This window comes from Adiantum capillus-veneris, chromosome 18 (assembly GCF_014529385.1).
Source record: "Adiantum capillus-veneris isolate H3 chromosome 18, ASM1452938v2, whole genome shotgun sequence".
NCBI lineage: Eukaryota > Viridiplantae > Streptophyta > Polypodiopsida > Polypodiales > Pteridaceae > Adiantum > Adiantum capillus-veneris.
Genome location: NC_140948.1, coordinates 5,427,390 through 5,435,806, shown reverse-complemented (window position 1 = coordinate 5,435,806; position 8,417 = coordinate 5,427,390).

Sequence of the window (8,417 nt, the reverse complement as noted above, 5' to 3'; positions counted from 1 at the left end):
TTTTGAAAGGGAAAATTACCAAAATACACCTGTATTGGGAGTCATCTAGAGAAGTATGAGGAAGGCAGAGATGGGAAAAGACCTTTGAGCGGCCATACTAGCTCGATGCACGAGGGCATGCAACATCATTGGCGAGTTTCAACAGGTTAACAGAAGGGGCAATTTCAAAAATAGAAACCACAATAGAAATAACCCTCCTACATATGTAAACAAATTTGGGGCCCTCCTTGATGACGTATTTGATACATCCTATTTAGAAGAGGTGGAGGATCCAGGAGACAAAGAATCCTCTCCTCAGAATTCTCTTGAAAGTCCTAAAGAGAAAAGTACCCAAAAGTGTAGGGCAGATGGACCTTCTCAAAAAGAGGAGCTCATTCCACCTGATAGTCCTGCTGACAACACCAGAGGAATGTATTCAGACTCTAAATCTTTAGATAATGAACCACGCATTGCTTCCACACCATTACCTCACTTCCCAACCTGAGGCAATCCAAGACAATTTCATCAATGAATTGCAAGAACAGGACAACATCGAACTCAACAGACTGTCTTAATCCCCTAGAAATTATGTTGATATTTCGATGACCCAGGCAGAGGAAGAAACATTGCCCCACCTTGGTATCAAGCCTCAAAGAAAGAAAGAAAAGAGCATTGATCCCAATAGAGCCTCTATCTCTTATGTCAAACCCCCGAAAACTCATAGAAAATGAGTACATCCATATCTGGTTTTTCTCTAAATTGTACAGGATTTTCAAATCCTGCCAAAGCAGTTAGCATTAAGAAATGGATGTTTGATTTGAATCTGTAGGACGACTTCATTTGCCTACAAGAAATGAAGGCTTTTGGGTTTACTATGGAGAACAACCTGCTCAAACTCAATAGACAACACAAATGGTTTTATACTAATCACTGTGCAAGTAGAGGGGGGGCTTCTATAGGCATTCACACCAAGCATGAAAATTCATTTGTTGAAGTTCAAAGGGGGATTAAAAACAATTGGGTTGCTATCTCTCTAAAAGAACCTTTCAACTACACTGTAGCCAAACTTTATGCTTCCAACTTTATCTCAGAAAGAGCTATCTTATGGGAGGAACTCGCTTCTCTAACAATTCCCCTCATGATTATTGGAGACTTTAATATGGTCACTTCATTGAATGACAGATATAAAGTCCTTGGTCAGGTCATTCAAGGCTCTGAAAAACAAAGATGGGATATCTAGCAGATAAGTTGACTTTGGTGGACTCATCAGAAGCAACTGGCTTCACTTGGGCCAATAATCAACATGGTTCTTGCTACAAATATGCAAAGCTTGATAGATTATACATGTCAGTCAATCTCCTTCCATCTTAGAAAGAGCTATTTTATGGGAGGAACTTGCTTCTCTAAAATCTTCCCTCATGATTATTGGAGACCTTAATATGATCACTTCATTGAATGACAGGTAGAAAGCTCTTGGTCAGGTCATTCAAGGCTCTGAAAAACAAAGATGGGATCATAAAACACATAAGTTGACTTTGGTGGACTCATAAGAAGAAACTTGCTTCACTTGGGCCAATATCAACATGGTTCTTACTACAAATCTCCAAGGCTTGATAGATTATACATCTCAGTCAATCTCCTTCCAACTCAACAAGAGCTATTTTATGCGAGGACCATGCTAAGCAGGTGGCATGAATTCCACCACTTTATACATTTTGCTTCCGCTATCACACTCGCAACTCTGTCAAGGACAGACTAAGTGATGGATTGTTGAACCTGATAGTTGGTTGCTATCATACCCAACAGCACTAAAAGGAACCTAAATCTAGGACTTATTTCACGGGCAATGTGCCAATGCTAAGTCATTTTCATACAATCACGACCCTGCAAGGCAGGTAGATCAAGATGTGGTTGTGTTTTTCTGTTACCTCTCTCAATGAGAGAGTCATAGCAGAAACTTGTTGCATGCTTATAGGATACACTGCACATTCGGCATAAGATGCACACGAGCATGTCAATCAACTATACACGTATTAGTCGTTCAAGGAAAGTTCCGCAGCCCAGCATGCTCTTCTTCTCTCTCGTTCTCTCTCTTTAAGGGAATAATGAAAATCTTCTAAGAATATTTTGATACGTGTTTTGCTCGTGAGTCAGCCTGAGCCAAGGTGCTCTAACTCTCAGCTAGCACGTGGCTAATATGCTACTCAAATTAGTCTTCATCGGTTCGCCCATTGAACACTAATTTGCACAAGGGCTATGAGCCACACAGGCTAAGAGCTATTGTCAGGCCAAGGGTAAGACCCAACTATTGGCATTCTTTGGGTGATTGTTTTCAAGAGTGAACGGATCTACCCAAGGAAGTATACATTAACGTTAATGGACAAGCAAGGGTCTTGTCATTTAGGATGTTTACAGTTTCATTTTTTCACTACATGTTTTCAGTGAGACACTCAAGTTGAGTTTTTGATAAATCTTCCACTCACAACAGCTGATCTCTACAAGGAAGTATAGATGCAGCAATTAGTTAAGACAGCATGGCGGTCCACAAGAGCTAGGCAATTCACTTGTGTGGATTTCTTGCTCTCTCTATAGTACTACGGAGTGTCTATGGACATATTGTTTGGGGTACGACCCGGAGGGTGACTGCTAAATCACCCCATAGACATTGAGGATCACAAATTGATCTCTCCCAGTTAAACTTTCAAAGAAAGAATTCCGCAATCTACCACACGGTAGCGGACGAATTCAACTTTTCGAGTTGATTCCAATCATTATGTACACGGTTAACTATGTTGGTTACCGTTGCCTGCTAGTTGAGCAGTTTCTACAGAGGGTCTTACCAAGGGGTTTGACTACATGGATGTTAACCAAAGGGGTTGGATTGCGCAGGCAACACCCACGGTTTCCAATGCAAGTCGTATAAATACGCTTCAATGTTTCAAAGCCATGCCAAGGGCATGTTGGAACAGAGTATTTTGGACCGTAGCATCCACCAGACCTTATGCTGTTACGAACCTAGTTGTAGGGTTCGATTTGGCACATGTTGTCACATGGGATACAACATGGCCTAGGAACTCAAGGAGTTCAGTTTAGCCGGTGTGGAGCATGATAATGAGGGTCCCTCTCACTCTTGTCGCGGAGTGTTTGCAGTTACCTCCACACACAAGTACCAGTTCGTACTTGATGGATGTCGCTTTTCTTGATATGCTTGTTTGAGACATATTCCACATGTGGAGAATATGAATCTCTTGGATTGACACTGGCGCCAACTTTTTACCAATGTGTCACGACGAAGTCCCTAGGTGCTAGTCACATCCATTGGTTCGACCTTTTAAGCACACAGTATCAGGAGCAATTTCAGTGGCCATCAATTGTCGGATACTAAGTACAAACTCCGTTACGATTACCAGTGCTGTGAAACCACCTTAAGGGAGGGTCGTTTCTACATATAGCTAAGTATAATATGTACATGAGAATGTCTCATGGTTGGTACCTAGGTGTGACTGAGTTGTCACATTCTATCATGGTCCAACTTTTGTTGCAAAATATGCTATATTCATGAGAATGTCTCAGGGTTGGTACCTAGGTGTGATCGGGTTGTCACATTCTATTATGGTCCAAATTTGTTGCAAGACTTTCACGTATGTACCATGGAAATTCCTCGTCATGGAATTGCGGTTCGAATATGTTTGTGTTAAATGCATGCACACTAGGTGTTATGGGCCCTAGTGTTTAACACAAATTTATTCGGAGCGGCATGCAAATTCATGGACATTATTGTTTCTGCAATTTTTTGCACTGCCATTGCAATCTCTCTTGCAGATTTAGTATGAGTTTAAACCCTGCCATACCAGGTGATGGCTGAGTATGGGTGTTCGTGATTGGCTGCTTGAAACTCCAATCTGATTTCAACCTAGTTGGTTGTCTCCATTCCATATCGAGTATATGGCTGGATACTCAATGATTGAGTCATAGTTTGTCGTCAGTCGTGGGCGACTGTCTGTAAGTGGTTGGGGGAAAGCACCTCACTCTTACTGTTGCTACTCATCCCGCGTAGGATGGGCAACTTACAAGCATTCTATATAGTACTAAAGGATATGCAAAGTGCATACGTTAGTAAACTACGCTAAAGGATATGCTGAGTGCATACGTTAGCAAGAAGTGAAACAACTGGATCAGTTACCTTTCTGGTTTGAATTTTGCTTCATATGATGAAAGGCAGGTTACGGCTAGTTTTAGTCTCTGCCTGTTATTCTCAAGTTATCAACCTTAATCATCAGTTTTCATGAGGTTAGCTACTAGCAAGAAACCACAGCAAGTCAAGGACTTGGTTGCTGCTAATGAGTATGTCAGCATAGTACTTTCACGGAAAGATGAGCCGAGGTTATATTGCACATTCCAGTACCTTCAGACAGTTTGAAACCTAGGTATGCATTTAAACACCTCTTAGTTTTGATAACTCATTTAGCATTCTCAAGCTTCACGCTCTTTTAATTATGAGTCGGTTAACCAAGACGGTTGCACAGGGACAACAATGTAGCAAATCAAGATGTTACTCTTGATTTCATTGAACCTCCCAATGAATCGGGTTCCGATTCAACGAACCGTTGGATCCATGAGGGATGCCACGATGGAAAACATTAGTGTTCTTATGAAGATACCACCACTTGTGTTTTCGAGGACGAAAACGCTTCTCCAAGGGGGGAGTAATGTCATGCCAAGGGTAGGACTAATGAGTATGCATCCAATTCATGGAGCCGTGCTCCCAAAAATCTTGCTTTCCGGCCGCCTCGAGATAGCAGAACGAGGGGAGATCAAAATTGAACAACCGACGTAAGACACAAACCGGTTTATTGGAGTGGCGCTCTATGGAGCCTTGTGCTTGGAAAGTATCGGATGGTAAACAGTTACTTGAAATTATACTTACCGGTCGGCCTTGCTGAATACTGTAATCGGATATGTCACAGGCCCTACCTGAGTTGCCTTTGTATCAACATTCAACCTTCGACCAACGTGGGTTGTCAAAGTATTGTGTACTCAAGCCGGGCTTGATGTTGATTCCTCAATCAAACAGTGGTTCTAAGCAAATAAAGCAGTCAACAAAAGTTGAATGCGTACGGAACTGTCACAAGCCTTGCTTATGCCTGCATGCAAGAGCTACATAGAACGCTTGAAAACGTGATCAAACCAAAACAAAAGCTACTGCATACCCGGTTAATCATGCGAATCGATCTGTCAGTCAATGTGTCCATGGACCTCAAACCACAGCCGAGCTTACGGAGAAGCCTTTCAGCACATGCCGATCGGTTGCAGCTCGCCCTTGACAACACCCTGGACAAGAAAAACAAGCGAGCGGAGCTCCTCATAAATGCTTCCATTTGGGCCTGTTCTGCTGCAAATCGGAAGTTTTATGTCCCTTGCCATGGCTTCGACTGCTGCAATCCAAAATCCCGTGGCGTAAAAGGCCACGGTCGCTACGATCGTACCCCATAAAGAGTCCCGTGGTGGGAGGGGCCCCTAGGATGGCTCCTTGGGCACCCTAGGGCGCCCAAAACTTAAAACAATATGAACTCCTCTTGCATGAAAGCATGGCGGAACAAATTTAGCAGGCTACGCACAGGAGAAAAAGACATGGGCACTTGTATGCTTGCCCGGATCAAGTTGCTAAAGAAATGATTTCTTCTCCTCAGCCCGGCGCACACCATTTAAGCCTAACCTCATGAAAAACTGTGCAAGTCGACGGGCTCCCCTTCTCTGTGCAAGCTTGGCTTCACACACCACCTCCTCGACTCTACAAGGACCGTGGGTATCCGTCGACTTCTCCTTGCGTAACAGTCCTGCACACCCTCGATTCGACTCCTTTGCATGGCTTCACCACGACTGCATGCATGCTTTCAAGCAGCCGTCCGTGCCTTCTTCTTCCTTGAGCACACCATAGCCTTGCTCTTCTAGAGAGAGAAATCAAGACAGCGAGAGAACAAGAAAGGAGGCCATGCTTATTTCCCTCCTCCATGGCTGCTCCTCCATGCCCTTCGCCCCTAAGCTCTGATACCAATGTTAGACCAGTGGGTAGACAGACATGCGAATAACCTCCCAACCATCCTATATATAGGCCCCTGGCCCTCTTCCATATATAGACCCCTTTACTGCATGTGTGTCCGGCACATTGCCTGGGCCGTGCCCATCTAGTCCTACCCTTGGCATGACAAAGCTTCTCAAGCACCTTCCTCGTTAAGTTTGTAGGGTCTATTTTTTACCTCAAGCTTATGTGGGGTTCCCACCTCAAGCTCAACCCTAGCTTGCCTAAGGTCAAAGGACTTTTAGCACTAACTATTGGAGGTCTTTAATGATGCTAACCCTAAGGTCTTTTAAACTCCATTAGATGGACGTTGCTCTTTGATAGACTACCTCCTTTTGGACCCGTATTGAGATGCAACCATCTCTCCTTTTGGTCCCCTACTGAGATAAGTCTAGAAGCACTTATTGCACATTGCTCTTTGGTAGACCATCTCCTTTTGGACCCCTATTGAGATGCAACCATCTCTCCTTTTGGTCCCGTGTTGAGATAGGTCTAGAGCACATGTCTCTATTCTAACTCTTGTTCCCGTTTATTCTCCCACATTGAATGATCAGTCTAATATGAGAAAATCATTTGGTAAAGCTAGATATTATATTTTATGACAAGAGGAAAGTGTGAGAGCCTCAACTCTTACTTTCTCTCCCTATATTGAATAGGAAAGAAAAAGAGAAATGGTGGTTTCCCACGGCCACCTGGCCTACATCCCAACACCTTGAAGCCCATTGGGATTCCAAGGAGCCTAAATATGTGTCCATCCTCTATTTGCTTACAACATGCTTGAGTGATTAAGCTTGGACAGGGGCCCTTTTAAGATTTGTAACCAGTTTTCTCATGATTAATGACAGATCCACTAGCAATACATAAAGTATTCATACAAATCCAAAAGCTCTCAACAGACTATTGATTGTTTTTTACCATGGCATTGGTGTCATCAGCAAATTGTTGCAGACACGGTTGGTTTTCTAATCCTGGAATATCCACTGCCTCCAACTTACCTTGACTGATTGCAGCCAGCCCAAAGCATCTGATGCTATTGCATATAGAAGTGGGGAGAGGGGATAGCTCTGCCCGATAGACTTGTGAAGGGGGATAATATCACTGAGAGAACCATTGACTGAAATTCTGGCTGAAGCATTGCCAAACAAATGTGAACAAATATGATAATTTTTTTGCCAAAACCCATATCAAAGAGACTCTGCAAGATGAACTCCCATTCTTTTCTATCATAGGCTTGATCAAAATCAATCTTGAAAAAGATATACTCCTGATGAGACTCCTCAGCATGCTCCATCCCTTCCCATAAAGTTATGATTGCATCAAGAATAAATCTTCCTTTGATAAACACTTTTGCTCTTATAAATAAACTGATCCATCAAAGGGCCGAGTCTCTTGGCTAAGGAAAGAGCAAAGATCTTGTAGGTAGAAGTCAGATAAGTGATAGGTCTCCAATTTGAAAGGTCATCCCTTGAGCCTTTTTTATGAACTAATTTAACTACACCAACATTAATGAAAGGGGAGAGAGCTCCTTTGATCAGGGATTCTTGCCAGACCCTTAAGAGGTATGGAGATAGGAAGTCTTGATACATGCAGTTGAACTCATTAGGCACTCCATCTAAACCTGGAGATTTTTCAGGTTTTAACTTTCCAACAGTTTCTTTGATTTCCCCTTCTGTGAGTGGGAGGTCTAACAGTTTGGCTATATTTGTTGGGCATTGTTCTTTTCCTCACTTGAGCTATTTTAGCTCTAGCATTAATGATGCTTTTATTTCTTTGGGGGAATACATAGAAAATATTCGAAAAATAAGACCTCTGGTTATCTCCAACTTTTCTTTCTGTGAGGCAGCTTGTTTGCCATTTATGTCAATCAAAAGAGGAATAAAGTCTCTACACTTTTTTTCTCAATAAAGTAAACATTTCAGAGTTAGGTTTATCTAATTTGCCTGCCTGAGCTTCAAGAAGCTCCTCCTTTCAAAGCTGGTCTTTCAAAGCTAAAAGCTCAAGGGATGACCTATCATTAATGGGGTCAGATGCAAGTAGAGAAATCTGCTTAGATATCATCATTCTTCTGCCAGATCTTAATTCCTTAGCCTAAGTTCCTGAACAAAATAAGACACTTTTGCGTGTTCTTGATAGCATCCTCCCAAGACAAAAAGACATTAGTCTGACTATTGAAAGCTTCCTCAAAGATTTGTTTGACTTTCAACTTTATTGCAGTAAGCTGAAACAGTGAACTGTCAAGATGAGGCCAGCCAGCTCTGAACACATGTTCTTCTTTATGCAGTGCAAAGACAAGAGGTTTATGATCAAATAACAAAGAATTAGATTTGCAACTCACCGCCAATGAGAATGAAGGAGATTG